Source organism: Sus scrofa, chromosome 11, assembly GCF_054392235.1.
Source record: "Sus scrofa isolate SSC_HxYL_T2T_F1_AM1 chromosome 11, Sscrofa_HxYL_maternal_Yorkshire_Landrace_v2.0, whole genome shotgun sequence".
Classification (NCBI taxonomy): Eukaryota; Metazoa; Chordata; class Mammalia; order Artiodactyla; family Suidae; genus Sus; species Sus scrofa.
This window is the reverse complement of record NC_139393.1, coordinates 81938361-81957758: the sequence shown is the minus strand read 5'-3', so window position 1 is coordinate 81957758 and position 19398 is coordinate 81938361. Positions and strand designations below refer to the sequence as shown.

Here is a 19398-nt window from a genome sequence, read left to right as displayed (position 1 = left end):
GTGAAAGGCAAAAAGAAAAAAAAAAAAAAAAAAGGAGTTCCGTCGTGGCTCAGTGGTTAACGAATCCGACTAGGAACCATGAAGTTGCAGGTTCGATCCCTGGCCTTGCCCAGTGGTTTAAGGATCCGGCGTTGCCAGACCCTTAGCTGGGAACCTCCATATGCCGCAGGAAGAGGCCCTAAAAAGGGCAAAAAGACAAAAAAAAGAAAGAAACCTTAGTTTTCCAGTGTGGCCATCCATCAAATAAAGAAGCCAGGAAAAAGAATAGATTTGGAACCATGGCCAACTAGCGCCTTTTGAGAGATGTTCTCAGGAGTCCTGTGGGCCGACCTCACTGCAGTGCGATGGAGGCTACAAGTTAGGAACAGCACTAGCTGCTCTAAAAAGGAGTCCTGAGGAGTTCCCGTCGTGGCGAGTGGTTAACGAATCCGACTAGGAACCTTGAGGTTGTGGGTTCGGTCCCCGCCCTTGCTCAGTGGGTTAACGATCCGGCGTTGCCGTGAGCTGTGGTGTAGGTCGCAGATGTGGCTGGGATCCCGAGTTGCTGTGGCTCTGGCGTAGGCCGGTGGCTACAGCTCCGATTCAACCCCTAGCCTGGGAACCTCCATAAGCCGCGGGAGCGGCCCAAAGAAATAGCAAAAAGACAAAAAAATTAAAAAATAGAAAGGAGCCTAGAAAATTCCAGCAGCTCAGCTCACGGAAGCTTCCTCTCTGCTCCCTTCAACACCCGGCAGGTGGCTCTGCCAAGACTAATTCCAAGGCCAGGAGTTTTCCTTGTCCTTCTGCCGGATCCTAGGCGTTGTCTTTGTCCATCTCGATCCCTGCGAAGGGGACAGTGTGGGAAAGATAGATCCACTTCGGAACCAGAACACGGATTAAAGATTTGGAAAAGACGCTGGGGGAGACGTGAGTAAGGTCAGGGCAGATAGCCAAGAAGGACAAAGGAAGCCAAGGGGAGACCTCACTTTTTCTTAACTACCTTCAGGGTCAGGCACTGGTCTTAATTCCTCTCTCGTTCTCACAACAAAACCTGCATAAGAGGCACTTCTTACCCCAAATTTTTGGAAGTGGGACGAGTCTCAGAGAAAGTGTGGGAACAGGTCAAGGTCACACAAGGTCTGTGCTTAGACTCAAGTGCAATTTCCCAACGCCTGCCCTTCTGCTTTCCCTCGAGGAACACTTAGGATAATCCTGCTCTCTGTCTGGGAAGAGGCCCAGGTAGATGAAAATTTTATTTTAAATTCAATTTTAGCCTTAAATAAAACAAGGAAATGGCATTTTTAATTGTCAAGAATATGGGAGAAACACTGTAAAATTGTCTGGTGAAAGGGCTTCCCATTTTTCCATTCTTGCCTTTTGGTCTTCAAGGGTAGTGAGTTTATGGCATTCTGTCCACAGATTTACAGTCATCAGCCCTCTTAGGATGAAAGTTTGAGTTCAATAGCCATTAAATATGATGATACCACATGGCTGTGGAATTCCCAACAAAACCAGTTAACATTAATGGTAATAGACGACCACCGTGTCCACAGCCAGGTCGAGATGAATAACATATGCGGTCTCCGAGTTTGACACGCTTATAACTCAGTGACAGCGAGGCACGTGGCTGAAAGGGAAGTGGCAACCGTACTCTCACTTGGCGCTCGTGGTCTGTCCCCGGCGGGGATCGAATCGTCTTTGTGCACAGTGGTTTAGTCATGCAGATTCATCCTTTCAAAACTGACAGAGAAAACGACTGCTTTCCAGAAGGAAACATGTTAAAAGAGAGCACACAAGTGATATTACTAAGGACATGCAAACTTACAGAGTGTCTCCTTATAAACCCAACATTTCATCCGGCTCTGTGGCAACGGTCATTCGTGGCTGTGGCTGGAAGTTCTCCATGAAGTCAACGCCTGCTGGGACATGCAGGAGAGTTCCCACTATTTCATAAATACTTGTGTGGAAAAACAACATTTAATTTTTCTTTTCTTCCTTTTTTTTTTTTTTTTTTGGGTGTGTCTTTTTGCCTTTTCTAGGACAGAACTTGTGGCATATGGAGGTTCCCAGGCTAGGGGTCGAATCGGAGCCATAGCTGCCGGCCTACACCACAGCCACAGCAACACAGGATCCGAGCTGCATCTGCAACCTACACCACAGCTCACGGCAACGTCAGCTCCTTAACCCACAGAGGCAAGGCCAGGATCAAACCCACAAACTCATGCTTCCTAGTTGGATTCGTTAACCACTGAGCCACGATGGGAACTCCAAACATTTAATTTTTCTAAGTGACCCTTTAATCTATTTTTTTCTTGACTTGATTTCCATAACCAAAGATAACAAGATGTATAATCTTTTAAAAGACACATTCTAGGTTTTATTGTTTTAAACTAAGTCCTTCTAACTTGTGAATTATTTAAAACTTGCCTCTATGTTCCCAAATAATACGTCATCAACAGGCTTCGGAAACACTGCTAGTTGGCTTTACCAGTTAGGGAGGGAAGAAGTTTGCTTTCTGCCCCCCTCAGGGAGGTGATAGAAATGAGTACAGTTGCATTCTGGGAGCACAAAGAAGATTCTGGATTATCCTGGGTTTTAGCCAACTTTCTGAGACTGAGCCAAAATTAAGCAGCAAAAATTGCAAACTCTTATTTTTCATTATTCATTATGGTAATTGCTGTGGAAAGCCCAAGCTCATCTATGAGCTAACACACTAAGCAAGAACTCACTATACTGTATATAAAAAGGATAAACAGGTCTTATTGTGTAGGCCAGGGAACTATATTCAATATCTTGTAATAACCTATAACGGAAAAGAATTTTAAAAAGGAGGGTGGCGCAGTGGTTAACGAATCCGACTAAGAACCATGAGGTTGCGGGTTCGATCCCGGCCTCGCTCAGTGGGTTAAGGATCCAGCGTTGCCATGAGCTGTGATGTAGGCTGGTGGCTACAGCTCTGATTAGACCCCTAGCCTGGGAACCTCCATATGCTGCAGGAAGGGGCCTTAGAAAAGCCAAAAAAAAAAAAAAAAAAAAAGAATTTTAAAAAGGATATATTAAAAAAGAAGAATGCACTAGAAATGAAAGAATCTGTGTATTGTCTTTCTGATAGAGAGGTTGTCAACATAAATCCGGCTGAGGAACAATACATTTGGAAATGTTAAATTAATAAATCTGTATTTAAATCATGAGGAATTATCTACGTAAAGGTCAAAACCCAACCCCCAGAATTATATTAATACATATTCCCACTTAATAGATTGTCTGCATTTCAGTGAATACTGAAGAGACCAGCAATAAAGCCTGTGGTAATTTAATTGTATGTAGTGAGATTTGAAAATAATTAATGGTTAAGTTATTTCAACATTACTTAGCATTAGATAATGAATCATTTAAAGTAACCTTACCTACCTGCCACCCTAGCAGCATCTCAAGAGCGTGAACACGGTGTTCAAATAGTTTCACTTACCTGCCCCAAAGGTAATGACTCCATTATCTGTTCTTAATTCTCTTAAAGTTTTTTTCATTCACAAAGTCACTGGAGTGTAACTGGCTTAATAAGTGTATCCTATTCTAAATGACCAAAATACAGCCAAGGTAAAACAGCTGACTTTGTGATATTAAGACTAGGGAGTTAAAGCCACAGATTATTTACAACCTGTATTCAGAGAAAAAGGTCCGTGTATAAAATGAAAAATAAGAGATCAAAATTAATATAACATAGGAATAGCCCGTGACCAGAAATTGAATTATATTATATTGTATTATATTTCTTGGGGTGTCAAGAAAGTCTTGTTGGGCTTAAATCTCATTGGCCCATAGTTAAATATAATTATGTAATAAAAAGCACTGTAAAAGAATGTAGACATATTAAGAATTTTAATGAAAATGAAATAGTCCCAGTGTTTTAAATAGTAAAATTAAATTTTTGTTCCCTACCAAACATGTGGACTGAAATTCTCATTTTATTATCAATTAAAAATTTTAGAAAGCTAGGTTACCTGTTCACTAATTAAATTGTTTCAAATTTATCCAGATTTGTAGCTGATATTTCTAATTACAAGAATCTGGAGAAAGTGATTATACTTTTAACCCTTTTAACCTAGGGTTCCGATTATTTTACTTTATTTAGTTTTTGCTGCATCCATGGCATGCACATGTTCCCAGGCCAGGGGTAGAATCCATGCCATAGCTACGACCTGAGCCACAGTAGTGATAGTGCCAGGTGCTTCACAGGCTGCATCACCAAGAGAACTCCTGGGTTCTTGTTTTAATACAGCTTTCTTTTCCTTTCTTCCTTCCTTTCTTTCTTTCTTTTTCTTTCTTTCTTTCTTTCTTTCTTTCTTTCTTTCTTTCTTTCTTTCTTTCTTTCTTTCTCTCTCTCTCTCTCTCTCTCTCTCTCTCTCTCTCTCTCTCTTTCTTTCCTTCCTTCCTTCCTTCTTCCCTCCCTCCCCCCCTTTTTTCTGTCTTTCTTTTGCTTCTTAGGGCTGTGTCTATGGCATATGGAAGCTCCCAGGCTAGGGGTTGAATTAGAGCTGCAGCTGCTGGCCTACACCACAGCCACAGCAACGTGGGGTCCGAGCCAAGTCTGCAAACTACACTACAGCTCAAGGCAATGCTGGAGCCTAACTCACTGAGCGATGCCAGGGATCGAACCCACATCCTCAGGTTCTTTACTGCTGAACCATGACAGATACTCCCAATAAAAGTTATTTCTGAATGTGGAAAACTTTGCCATCTTTTTTGCTACTTGGAAACAATCATGAACTTGTAGAAGAGTTGCCAGAAAAGTACAATCAACTTTTTTCTCCCACTTTCTTCAAACCATTTGAGCATCAGTTGCCGACCTGAAGCCTTAACCTCTCTGAATGTTCTTCATTTTCTATGAATAAAAATATATCCTCCTTCCTAACTACAAAATATTCTTCAAAATCAGGGAGCTAATATTGATACTCACTACTGTCTAATCCTTAGATTCTACTCGTTTCATCCATTGTCCCCCAAATGACCTTTAGAGTAAAAGAAGCCAATCAGAATCACATGCACAGTTATCATATCCCCTTTGTCCCCTTCAGTCTGAAATAGGTCTCAGTCTGTCCTTCACTCTCTTGACCTTGACACGTCTGAGAGTGACAGGCCAGCTTTTCTTAAAGGGTCCCCTGATTAGTATCTGTTGGATTGTTCTGCATTAGTAGACTGAGGTTCTGTATCTGAGGATGAAGTATTAGAAAAGTCCATCCCACCAGGGAAGATACAACTTTGACCTGTCCCTTTAATAACGACCTTCTCTTTGACAACATGATTAAAGAGCTTACAAACTGGAAACACTCATGAAAGAAGAAACAGGTAACTCAAGCAGCCATGTGTCTATGAAAGAAAATTGAATTCGAGGTTCACAACTTTCCAAAAGAAGAAATTCTGGTACGAGATGACTTCATTAGCAAATCTTTCCACTATTTAGGGAAAAAAATAACACCAATCATATACAAAGTCTTTTAGAAAATATAACAGGAGAGAACATTGCCTAACTCATTTTAGGGAGCCAGCATTACCCTCCTATCAGAATGATTTAATTTTACAAGGGAAAAAACTACAAGGACCACAGCTGAAAAATCAATGGCCCTGTCACTCAGGATAGTTGACCAGTGAGCAGCGGCTCAAAACATTTCCAGCTCCTTTCCTTTGCAACGCCTAACAAGTAGATGCCAACAAAGCCAAGGGGGTTTAATCTCTTTTTATTTGTTTGAATTCATTTTTCATCAAAATTTGGAATTCTATTGACAGAGTCAATGTAAGTGTATGATTCATAAATTTAGTTGTGTTCCCATGGGATTTTGTGTGTGTTGAGAAAGAAAATAAAATAACAAGCATAGAGGGGGAAGTTTCCATTGTGGCTCAGCTGTAAGGAGCCTATTATCCATGAGGACACAGGTTTGATCCCTGGCCTAGCTCAGTGGGTTAAGGATCCAGTGTTACCGTGAGCTGTGGTGTGTAGTTTACAGCCGCGGCTTGGATCTGGTGTTGCCATGGCTGTGGCGTTAGCTGGCACGCTGTAGCTGATTCAACCCCTAGCCCTATGCCACAGGTGAGGCCCTAAAAAAGCAAAACAAAAACAAAAACAAACATGAAAGATTCTCATCATATTAACGAATGCCACGTTCACTAAAGAATCTGCAGACCTCCTGCTGCGTAGCACAGGGAACTGTATCCAGTCACTTGCAAGGGAACATGATGGAGGAGAATGTGAGAAAAAGAATGTATGTAAGATTGGGTCACTTTGCTGTACAGTAGAAATTGACAGAACTCTATAAATCAACCATAATGGAAAAAATAAAAATCATAAAAAATAAAAACATAAAAATAAAATAAAATAAAATGTTAAAGCTAAAAAAAAAATCTCCGAACACATCAAAAATAAAGGGTGATCTCCCTGGAGTTCCCGGCAGAGCTCAGCAGTTAACAAACCTCACTATTATCCATGAGGACGGGGGGTCAATCCCTGGCCTCACTCAGTGGGTTAGGGATCCATTGTTGCTGTGAGCTGTGGTGTAGGTCGCAGACATGGCTCGGATCCTGCATTGGTGTAGGCTGTGGTGTAGGCTGATTGGACCCCTAGTCTGGGAACCTCCATATGCTGTGGGTTTGACCCTAAAAAGACAAAAAGACAAAATAAATAAATAAATAAATAAATAAATAAATAAATAGTAATCATCCTAAAATACCTTAAAAAAAAAAAACTAGATAAATAAGGGCTCAGTAGGTGAATGTTGATCTCTATTTCCTTATATGGGCATCCTGGAAAAAAAAGACCAAATAAACCAAAATCACTTGGAATAATCATTAATATATGTGCATATATATGTACTTTCTACGTTTGCTGAGTCAAGTATCCTGATCAAATTAAATATGCATAAAGAGCATTTAAATATTTATGGCTATTGCTTTTCCTTTCCTGTACAATTTCATATGATTATAAGATAGACTGTTTAGCTATAAATGTCTATTTATGTTATTTCTTTGGCAGCAGTGTTACTAATTATGAACACTAATTGTATGTAATGTGTGCATAAAAATCTATCTCTCTATAAATTTTCTAGAATATAACTGCCCAGTGATGCAAATTAACTTGAATTTATTTGAATGAATGACTTCACTGAAGGTTGAGATTCAAATTTATTTCAGGGCTTTGCAAAGTACAATAATGTGCGCTGGATTAATTTTTTATTCTTCCTTATAAGAAGTGTTATTACTCCTCTGATTTCTATCTAGATTCTGGTGCTTGTAAATTCTTGGTTATGTATTACAGTTATTTGGATATGGAGCCATCTTCCCAGGAAATCTATCACAGCAGGTGCCCCAATAAGTTTTTTTCCTTATCGCAGGCAGGAAAAGTATCTTCTCAGCAAGTTGAGAAATTAAAACACCTGCCCAGAAGATGGTGCAGTCTAATCCCAAAGAGTGTGTTTAGATTGCACTTCAAAGGGGGGAATTTATCTCCAGCATTTTAATTATTTTGACTTTTCAGAAAATTCCCTACCCTGCTCCCACATAAAAAATTTCTCACATAATAAAATTTGTTTTTGCTTCTGAGGGCTGCCAAAATGAAGCACCACAAACTGGGTGGTTTAAGACAACAGAAATCTGAACCTCCATATGCCGTGGAGGTTCTAAAAAGACAGGAAGAAAAGAAAGAAAGAAAGAAACAAACAAACAAACACAAAGAGCTAGATTTACTTATTAACAGTGATCAGTGTTGATGCTGCAGGCAGACTCTTATTTGTTATGGGTTGAATTGTGTCAAGATCTGAACCCCTGGTACTTATGGCCAGTGGGTCTTTGAAGATGTACTAGGTTAAGATGGGTTGTTAGGAGTTCCCGTCGTGGCGCAGAGGACATCAGACTAGGAACCATGAGGTGGTGGGTTGGATCCTTGGCCCCACCTAGTGGGTTAAAGATCCAGCGTTGCTGTGAGCTGCGGTGGAGACGGCAGACTCGGCTCAGATCCGATGTTGCTGTGTCTGTGACAGAGGCCAGCAGCAGTAGCTCTGATTCGACCTCTAGCCTGAGAACCTCCATGTGCCAGCAGGTGCAGCCCTAAAAAGACAAGAAAAGGTGTGTGTGTGGGGGGGGGTTGTTAGGTGAGTTCTAATCCAGGAGGACTCAGAACAATGTGTGCAGACACAGAGAAAGGGAGGAGGAAGGTGACTGCATGAAGACGAGGCGGGACTGGAGCGGTGCAGTCTCAAGCCAAGGAAAGCCTGGACCCACCTGCAGCTGGAGGACACAAGGACGCCCCTTCCCATGGAGGTTTCTGAAGAAGCAGGGCCTGCCCACACCTGATTTTGGACTTCCAGCCTCCTGCCCTGTGGAAGAATAGAGTTCTGTTGTTTTATTGTTTTATTGTTTGTTTTGTCTCTTTACCCCCGGCGTATGGAGGTTCCCAGGCTAGGGGTCAAATAGGAGCTACAGCGGCCGGCCTACACCACAACCACAGCCACGCCAGATCCTTAACCCACTGAGTGAGGCCAGCGATCGAACCTGCCTCCTCGTGGATCCTAGTTGGGTTCGTTAACCCCTGAGCCACAAGGGGAACGCCTTAATTTTCTAATAAAAGAGTTTGAGGTTGCACTATTTCCCCCTCATTCTCTTGTGCAAATTAGTGCATTGTCTGATTAGTGTCTTTGACCCCTATCTACAGAGCTCATGTAACACCGCTGAATTCAACAGAGACCATTTGTTCTATGGGAACAGTATCTGCAAACTAGCTCTCATTAGTAACATAATTCATACTGATTTGACCAGTTAATTATTCAAATATTTGATATCAGTATGAGTGTGCCCCAGGAATAACCATAATTCTCTCAGATGTCTTTGTTTTAAAACCAAAATGATTGTAGCCACCACCTGGCTGGCATCTCTCATTCCAGGTCCTTCTGAGTCCCTGTCCTGTCATCTAAACATGAGCAGATCTCCTGAGAATCACTGTTGAGTCCTAATTCTTTCCTCCGAGCTCCAGCTGACTCAAACTTGACATAAGTTTTTCTTCCTGTGGAACCAGATTCCTGATTTTTTTCTTTTTAGGCCTGAACTGCATTCCCTCCTTGAGGTTTTTCCCGTGGCTAGGTTTCGAAATGCCTTAGAGAAGACATAAAAGCGTCCCAGTGGCCCTGTTCATGAATAATGCCTCTAACTACTCCCTGGTGTTGGCACCATCGACCTTCTGGAGTCAGTAATTATTTGTCTTGTTCCCTGGGGAGCATTTTAGCAAAGTCCTCCGTCTCTACCCGCTAGTGCCCTTAGCGCCTCCCACCACCGTTGGGTCGTAACAATTAAAACACCTTCAGATTTTGTCAAATACACCCTGAGGGGCAAGATCAAAATGATCCCCTCCTTTTTTTATTTTGTTTTTTTTAGGGCTGTACCCATGGCATATGGAGGTTCCCAGGCTAGGGGTCGAATTAGAGCTACAGCTGCTGGCCTGCACCACAGCCACAGCAACGTGGGATTCTTAACCCACTGAGTGAGGCCAGGGATCAAACCCACATCCTCAAGGACACTAGTCAGGTTCTTTACCCACTGCACCACGATAGGGACTCCAAAATGATCCTTTTTTGACAGCCGCTGCCCTAGACTAGATTATGGTTCCATTAAAGGAAACTGAATGCCCTCTCTCTTACGAGAATGCCACACGTTAGCAATCTGCTATAGCCCTTTCCTTCCTTTCTTCCTTCCTTTCTTTCTTTCTTTTTTCCTTTCTTTCTTTCTTTCTTTTTCTTTCTTTCTTTCTTCCTTTCTTTCTTTCTTTCTTCCTTTCTTTCTTTCGGCCGCACCTGCGGCATATGCAAATTCCCAAGCCAGGGCCTGAATCCAAGCCACAGTTGCAGCCAACCCACAGCTGAGGCAATGTGGGATCCTTTAACGCACTGCACAGGGCCGGGGACCGAACCTACACCTCTGCAGGGAGCCCAAGCCGCTGCAGTCAGATTCTTAACCCGCTGTGCCATGGCAGGAACTCCAGAAATATGCTACCGCTTTAAATGTCTTTATTTTTGCAAGAAAAAACTTTTAAAGTACATGCAGTAAATATATTGGCATTACGTATTGTTATGAATAGAATAATCTTAATATTATTGCTATTGAGGACATGGCATGACTTACTGATTTACATTTTACTTAGAGTTATTTGGAAGGAATTTTGGTTGGAGGTGTCTTATGATTAAAATCTGGGCTCTCCTTTCTTTCACACCTGAAGCCAGAGTCAAGGATACAGTTTAAGAAGCCATAGTTGTGTCTGAATTAACATCATTTGCTCAGTAGCTGTAAGTGAAATAAACAAGCAATGGAGGAAGACGATGACTTTTTAAGATGGAAGATTCTTTTGAAATGTTTTTTAAAAGGGGTTTTGCTTTGCTTTATTTTGGCTTTATTTTTCCTTCTGGTAAGGAAACTCATTTGGAGAGAATACAGTAATTGGCTTAGTTGTGACAGCTCCTTTTTTATTGTTCTGTTCTTATACAACAGGCGTAAAATCCCATTCCTCATATCTTGATGAAAAATCTGTTACAACCCTCTGAAGTCCTCAGATAGATACGCTGTGCAGTGGAAATGGGGTCCACATTCGTTAATAAAACCAGTCGATATAGTTCTGAATCGTGAAGTGACTGCTTTATGCATAAATAATGACTCTCAACCAAACATACGAAAATCTTACCTAATATTATGGTCCATTTGTAAGAACTACACCTTGAAATCCATACCTATATCCATCAATATTTTTTATAATAAATATTTGGCTACACTTGAAGCTCATGGCTTCTGAGTTATACCAACAGGTAGGTAATAAAGCATAATTTTAAAAAAATGAAGTTTTAGCTTTAATACACACAAGCAGGCATTGCTCCTGGCAAACAACAAATGTACACTATCAAAACTGAAGCATTCCAGGAGTTCCCGTCCTGGCTCAGTGGTTAGCAAATCCGACTAGGAGCCATGAGGTTGCGGGTTCGATCCCTGCCCTTGCTCAGTGGGTTAAGGATCCGGCGTTGCCGTGAGCTGTGGTGTAGGTCGCAGACATGGCTCGGATCCCGCGTTGCTGTGGCTCTGGTGTAGGCCGGCGGTTACAGCTGCAATTCAATCCCTAGCCTGGGAACCTCCATATGCCGCTGGATCGGCCCTCAAAAGGCAAAAAGACAAAAAAAAAAAAAAAAAAAAAAAAAAAAAATTGAAGCATTCCTGCAGCAATTTACACCTTAAAGGAAGAATTTCAAGAATTTCAAGGCCATTACATTTTTTAAAAAACCTGCAAGGACATTATGAAATCATAAAGACATTAGTGAGTCCAAAGTTAGGCCAAAATATCCACAAAGTTACGAGCTGAAAAATGCATCATTCACTCAATCTAGTGTGTGAATTGTACCCAGTATATGAAAAAAAAAATTTTTTTCACTTGAAGTAAAAGAGCATGGATGCTAGACACTAAGTTTTGGTTCTTAATGAAAACTAACACTTTTCTGAAGACTTATTTTAAATAATAAGATGGTGGTGATTTTTTAGGTGCTGATCATCGGATTGCATGTGCTCCCTCTGGAGCGGAGCTGTGCCGAGGTTACTAATACTCTTCAGCATGAGGAGTGCTCAGAAGTCTTCACGAGGTCGGCTCTGCAGGTCCTGCCCCATCCCTCAATGCTGGCGGCCCTTTCATAACCAGAGCCATGCAGCTGGCCTGGGGCCGGACTGCTGCCTTAACACAACCTGGGCCTACACCCGTTGGTGCTTTCAGGGGTCACCACCACTCAGTTTAGTAAGACGAGGGAACAGCATGGCTGTAGGAAGGAGACGCCCAGGAGTTTGGTAGCTTCAAAGACCTGAAAGAGAACTCATGTAAATCAGCAACTGAGGGCCATTGGGCGCAAGTCTGCTGCCCGCCCTGTTTTTGCACAGCCAGTGAGCTAAGAATGGTTTTCACATTTTAAAAAATGATGGTGAGAAATAAAATATTATTGCCTGCCATATCAGTGAAGGAAAGATGCCACAGTCATCAGCGATTGCAGCCACATCTGAGCAGGGGAGCCCTGCGGGGACTCAGGAAGGAAACAAGAACAGCAGTCCCCTGACTGCGGCCACTTCCAAGGGTGAGCCCGCAGGACGTGAAAACCCAGGATACCCGGCTCAGAAAGCAGAGGTGCACATCAAAGGAATGATGTCAGTGAGCCGAGAACTTGCATCTCCCATACATAGAAAATCACTGAATTTCTGAGATACCTGGTTTTCTCTCGCTAACGGTAAACTCTGGTGTGGACTCTGCTTGTCCTTTATTCCACGACTCCTGTGCATCCTGGCTTCCCACTTGCCTCCTTGGAGCAGTTTTCTCAGGGTTACCTGGGATGCTGCGTCCCAGGCTCCTCTTGCCCCAGAGAAAAGGTGGAAACCCCACGTGATGCAGTTGCTTGTCGAGAGTTGAAAATGTTCTCACCTCTCCAGTGTTTTCACCGCAAGAATAAACCACAACACGAATGACTGAAATAAAGATAACATTTGGTGATGAAAGGCCAGTCGAGTGAAAATCCCCCTCGTCTGGACTCGGAAGAGGCGACACCCCAAATCACTCACGAGAAGCGGTCTTGATGCAAACAGCAAGAGGATTTTTATTCCGAGCGCGCTGGGGCCCACAGTCGTACACCACGCAGGGGTAGAGGACTGCGGCCCCGAGTGCGGAGTCGGGACAGCTTTTATGGGGTTCACAACAAAGCCCGCGCTTTACAAACCAATTATTTTAAAATATCACAAACCAGTCAATTTAAAATTTTGAGAGCCCGCGCTTCGTGGACCAATTAATTTTAAGTTGTTCTGGAGTTACGTGTTTGTGCCTGTCCCTGGGCGGGGGAGACATATTGTCGCCAAGATATATTTATCAGGATTTTCAACATTTTGTGGCGCAACCGATCTTACTGGGGTCGGTTAGGCGATTAACTTCTCCTCTTTTTATCTTATGCAAGCAGCTTTACAGAAGCCAAACAAGCAGTTAGGAACCCTTTTCCCTGTTATCTCAAGCAGTTTCAAGAAGTTTCATGCATAGAGGCACATACTCAGGGGCCTGTTTTTCCCCTTCCACATAGTTTTGTACAGAACAGAAAGCAAGCCCTGAAACAGCAAAAAGTATGATCTTTTACCTATAGGGAACAGGGTCTGGAATTCGAGGGCACTTAGAGTTTCTTATTAACGTCCTGGGTTCTGGGAGGGTCAGGTTGCATTTTCATCCTTTCAGTGACACGAAAAAATCGTGAAATTCAAAGTTTAGTTTCCATACCACAAGAATATGGGAATAAAATCTCTGAGGGGGTCTTGGGACAGGAGGGAAGGGGGCAGGGCACAGGCTTTCAAGGAATGACATAGCCCTTGAGAAGAGGACACAAGCTGGCTAGAACCAGCTAGGTCCAAGATGGCAGAAGATGTGACTTCGGTGGACTTTGAGCCTCGTTATGTGCTCATTGTAATATGTTAGCTTGTGCTAAATGACATGGCCACAGGTACCATGACCGTCCTGAGGCTGACCATGAGAGGCCGAAAAGTGGGCAGTGGTCCAGTTTCTGGAAATCCTGGCCCTCCCCCCAAATAATTGGATAATCTTTCTACTCAATAGCCGGTGGAATTACCCTGCGCATAAACGCTCACCACCCCATATTTTGGGGCCACTGTCACCTCCCGAGATGGACTGCATTTCTGTTTATGGAATATGTATCTCTCTTAGGAAACCTCTTTTCCCTTAAAAAAAAAAAAATTCAGTTTCCATAAATGAGTATTTACTGGAACTCAGCCGCATTGGTTTACACTTTGGGTGTGAACCCTCCGCCAAGGGCATCTTGGGGGGATGGCAACAGAGACTGATAACTGTCTATGCCCAAGGTATCTACCACCTGCATCTTTCAGTAGTTTTCCAACCTCTGGAATAGATAAAACACACACATTTAGGGGACGCGTAGGCCAATGCAAGACAGTTGAGGAAGGAAGGAGAAACATCACAGGAGGCATTTAACGCAGAGAAGGCCGTCAATAAATGATTGTTGTTAAAACTGTGCTGGCAATTGAATCACAACGCGTATGATCTGCCTGGATGGGAAAATGCATTAAATTCTCCAGGCAAAAACTACTTTAATATCAGCTTTTGGATCATCACCAATTCTCTTCCCCAAAGTCCCAGAACTCCTATATTTAAAAAAATAGTTCTAGGTAGAAACAAGTTTATGAAAAATGACAAATAGCTTCTTTATGTTCCCAGTTCTACCTAGAGAATGATTAGCTGCCCAGTGGTCAGGAGAGAAACGGTTATTAGCAGATGCTGGCAGAGCACTGTCTTAACTCCCAGAGCAGAGTCAATTGTACTGCAGGGTTGTGAGATGACGGGCCAACAGAAATACTAGATGGAGCCAAATGGGGCCACTTGGTTCCAAGTTACTGAAACCGGAAGGGACATATCTTGGAAAGATAACGGAGCCAAGCAGTTAAGAAGGTATTTTCAAAGTGGAGAATATGCCAGGAGTTCTATTGAGTTTAATGAGTGGGGCTTTTTTTTTATACAAATGCTGCTTTTAAACGTCAACAAACTGTTGTTAACTGTCCCTGCTAATGGGGGAGAAAAGAAGTAGAGCTATTGCAAAAGGGTGAATCACTCCAGGTCATTTTTGTTTGGCTTTGGTGTGTATTCTATGTGTTTTTGGCACTTGGTTCACCTTAATGTTCCATTTGCTTTGCTTAATATTAAAAATGATATTTCCTGGGCACTCACAAATGATGGCAAAGAGAAGTCATTTAGAAACCGCTTGGGAGAAGCCGTCCTTGAATTTTAAAATGTGCTGTCATGTTATACCAGAGTGGATGATTCCTGGAAATATTTTTTACACAGCGGAATACTGATGGCTGCCAATATCTGCCTACACGAAGAGGGCGCCAGCTTAGCCACAGAGGGGAGCTTTCTGGAATCCCTTGGAGAGTTCCTTCGCTGAGTGCGGCAGAAGTTCCTGGGTCTGCATTTCCCCCACGACACTTCCCTGTTCCAGTCTTGACTCACATCCTGATTCCCCTGCCTCCCCGGGACCTTTCTGCATCTAGGGCAGGTGCTTCCTTGAGAGTAAAGAGTAGATCATAGGAAGAGCAAAAAGAGAAAGACGAGAACACCTGCTCTGTTGAGTTGGCTACGATGGATCTTAGCCGTCATAAGACTTTTCCGAAGGGACAGGTCTTTTCCGAAGGGACCCATTACATAAAACGGAAACTTGACCATCTGGCCGAGGAGACTGGCCTCTCCTGCCTTGAAGCCCACACAAAACCTCAGCAGGGGCCGTCTGTGGATGGGGTTACTGTTGCTGAAACTCGACCTCTGTCTGCCAGTGCCAAATAGAAAACTGTTTGTGGCAGGGGAGAAAAAGTTGGCTTTACCGCTTTGCCAGGCAAAGGGGGTCACAGCAGGCTAAAAGACGGTGTCCCCCCACCTTGGGAGAGATTGGAAGGTGGTTTCATAGTTTGGGCATGAAAAATAGGGCCATTGATAAGGAGGGGGTAGATGAGAGCTTGCAATGTTTTTCTTTTTTTTCTTATTTTTATTTTTTATTTTTTAGTCTTTTTGAGGGCCACACCTGTGGCATATGGAGGTTCCCAGGCTAGGGGTCGAATTGGAGTTGTTGCTGCCAGCCTAGGCCAGAGCCACAGCAATGCCAGATCCAAGCTGCGTCCGTGACCTACACCACAGCTCACGGCAATGCCAGATCCTTAACCCACTGAGCAAGGTCAGGGATCGAACCCACAACCTCAAGGTTCCTAGTCAGATTCTTTTCCACTGCGCCACCAGGGGAACTCCATTGCATTGTTTTTCAAAGCTGCTGTGTAGGTGGTCGATTCTGAGGCTCCTTCTTTTGGGATGAAAGGCCTCATCAACATCTTCCCTTTGTTGAGCGTTTCAGTTCAGTAGAAGTGCTCGAAGGTATTGTTATGTATATTCCTTGAGGAGGAACCAGGACCTGCCCCGAGGCTGCACAATTGTCTCTGGACTGCTCCCCCTGGGTCTCTGCACCCCCTCCCTTCCCTGATTAGCAACCGCCTTTTGTACTCAGGGAAAGTCCTGGAGGCTGAAGCCCATTCCCCCAAAATAAGAAGTGGGGTGCACAGAAAAGCTTGTGTGCCCAGGAGCCCCACAGGGCCCTGCACCGTTTCATGACCGCTGAAGCTCCTTAACTCCAGACTCATAGACACAGTCGTCTTTGAGCACACTCTGTGTGGGGTGTTGCAAAATCTGATCTTGGAAGAGACAGCTTGTACACACAACTCATCACTAAATCATGGTAACGCATATTGCAGGAAAGTAGCAAATACGTGTGGCAATGTGTTGTAAATGTATTCTAAGACCGTAGACTCACCAGACCAATGTAACACTGGCTCCCCCAAGCTTAGAGTTTGGGGTGCACTTTCCGGGGAATTTAAATGTAATGTGTTTCTCAAGCAGCTCAAGGGCCTGAGAGAGTTTGCTTGGATGATTGAACTGTGGACTGGAGGATGTTCTGAATTTAATGCAGCTGAGATGCTATAACGGGCAGAGTTTGGAGGAGGAAATCTAAACGCTTTGGGGATAAAGACACTGGGGCCGATGACGGTGTGCAAATACCCCACCTTCCCCTTTCCTCTGTCCACTGACAGGGCCCTGAAGACACTCGGTTTACCAAGACTTTGGAAAGGCGTGGGCGAGAGACCGGCGACCTCGAAAAGCTCTTTGGTGCCGTCCATGCAGTGGTTCTGTAGCCGAGGAGCACGGTGTGCGGGGCAGCCTTGAAATGGGCATCTTGAGTGTGGAAGTGATGAGCCTGGCGACGGAGGCCGTGTGGAAGTGCTCAGATGCTCGAGACACGGAGCCGAAATGAGGGACGTGGGAAGCAGAAGTGCAGTGTCCGTCACCAAGCTTGGTTCCAAGGGCATCAGAGGCGGCGTCTAACTGAGCGTATTGCACAGGCACCTCGTAATAGATGGATAGTGCACGAAGGGGGACACTTTTCTGATTTATCTGCCTGCAGAATCTCTCTCTCTTTTTTTAGGGCCACACTCGCGGCTTATGGAGACTCCCAAGCTAGGGGTCCACTCGGAGCTACAGCTGCTGGCCTCCACCACAGCTCACGGCAATGGCCGGATCCTTAACCCACTGAACGAGGCCAGGGGTTGAACCTGCAACCTCATGGTTCCAAGTCGAATTCGTTTCCACTGAGCCACGACAGGAACTCCTGATTGCTGGATCTCTTGGAACCTGATATGAACCCCTGGCATCCCACCAAACTGCAGAATGAAGTCTGTTCCCAGACCCAGAGCATCTCGGTGGAAAGGGAGGCGAGAAGCCCTTGAGGCAGTTTCTTGGGACCTTTGACCTGGGCATGCTAACTCTTATGTATTCTAAATCTTCCTCCTGAGAAATAAAATACCACCTGCCATACCAGTAAACAAAGGATGTCACAGTCAGCAGTGATCACAGCCTCCCCCAAGGGTGAGCCCTGGGGGACTCAGAAGGAAACACGCAGGCCTGCCATCTAGCTGTCTTCAACGCAGGCCTTCCTAAGGCGAGCCCTCAGGATGGGGAAACGCAGCATCCTGGCCCCAGAGAGCGGACGTGCGTATCAAAGGAACGATTTTCCCGGAGCCCAGACCCTGCAGCTTCTCATACACAGAACAGCCCTGAATCCCTTCACCTGAGGTGTCTAGCTGTCTTTGGTTAACAGGAAGGCTTTGTTCCTACCGCCTTTGTCGCAAAGCTCCTAAATATCCTGGATCCCTTCTCCCCTCCTTGGAGTGGTTTTCTCAGGGTTGCTCGAGATGCTGCCTCCCAGGCTCAAGTCCGCATGTTTGTCCACCGAATAAAACGTAATTCTCAACCATTAGGTGGAGTGTATGTTTTCAGTCGACTCTCCCTTTGTTGTCACCTTTAGAATGGCGGTTCCCTGGAAAAGAAATGATCCGGATTTGGGGAGATGGTTGGACTTGGGTCCTGAGGGCCCCCGCTCCCCCCATTTGAGGTGCTTGGTCACAGCAGCACAGGAGACTCTGCAGGCTGGAGACATCTGGTTTCTCGACCCGTTGCCTAGTGAGCCTCAGGGCCCGCCCCAGGCTCCCAGCTTCCTCATCCCCACCCTCCCGTTCAAAAGCCCTCTTACCCCATCCTTCCCCTCCAGGGACACAGCTGATCCCTTCAAAGGGCTGCGCTTTCCCACAGAAGACAGAAAACCTGGTGGATTCAAGTTGCTTCTGTTTTTCTTGAGGGAGCTTAGTGCAAAGCCTGGGCCATCAGCAGGAAAGGCAAAGGGAAGTTATCAGAGAAGACTTTTTTTTTTTTTTAACCGCTTAAAGAAGTTATTCTGCCACACATTCTAAATCTACATAATCATCAACCTAGAAAAATGCAGACACGTTGACAAGTAGAAAAATACCCAAATCGTATACATTCGCAATCCAGAGACAAGACAAATGGATTATGGAGGAAGTGCCAGGGACGAGGATATGAGAAGCGAGAGGACAGAGAGCGCGGAGGAGGCCCCCTCTCTCCCCAGCCCCCCGTGGTCTTGCCTCCTGAAGCAGGCTGGAGCTGGGGGAGAGGCAATGAGATAACACCCTTTATGAATGCGGAATTTTGATGATCACATGAGAATGAGTCAAAACTGTGAGTGATGGAGGAGTTCCCATTGCGGCTCCATGGGAGAAGAACCCAACTACCTACTAGTATCCGTGAAGATGTGGGTTCAACCCCTGGCCTCACTCAGTGGGTTAAAGATCCAACCTTGCTGCAAGCCGCAGATGCAGCTCAGATCCCACCTTTGCTGTGGCGGTGGCATAGGTCGGCAGCGGCAGCTCCCATTCAACCCCCAGCCTGGGAACCTCCATGTGCCGCAGATGTGGCTGTAAAAAGGAAAAAAACACAAACTGTGTTTGAAACATAAAGGGATTGTAGGATTCTTCCTTAACCCATGAGGAAGCAGAAGAAGCAGGGGCCACGCAAGAATTTTCACCCAGGGCCAAGAAGAGATTGCATTCTATTAAATTTAAAAGGATGGAGAAGTAGGAAGTGGCCTTGGGAGCACAATTTTCAAGTCAAGACTTTTTTTCCTTGTCATACCAGACACACACGTTCTTTGACTTCAGTAGGACCTGAAGTCGGAGCGGAAACCTCTGCACCGGGCATCTCCTGCCAGGCCCAACAGAATTTATGTCCCTCTGTCCCCCCCCACCCCGAGTTTAAGCTGTGGGACTCTTGGAGTTCCCGTCGTGGCTCAGTGGAAACAAATCTGACTAATATCCATGAGGACGCATGTTCGATTCCTGGCCTCATCCTTAAGGGTCTGGCATTGCTCTGGGCTGTGATGTAGGTCACAGATGTGGCTTGGATCCAGAGTTGCTGTG

General features: G+C 44.6%; 1 long non-coding RNA gene across 1 annotated transcript; it reads right to left on the bottom strand.

Annotated features, from left to right (window-relative positions):
• Nucleotides 1-10005: 10005 nt before the first annotated feature.
• On the bottom strand, nucleotides 10006-12683 carry LOC110255856 (uncharacterized). The gene is made up of 3 exons (XR_002336759.2): nucleotides 12589-12683; nucleotides 12241-12495; nucleotides 10006-11843 (listed from the first exon to the last, which is right to left on the bottom strand). It is a non-coding gene; the product is annotated as an uncharacterized LOC110255856 (long non-coding RNA).
• Between the last annotated feature and the right edge of the window lie 6715 nt (nucleotides 12684-19398).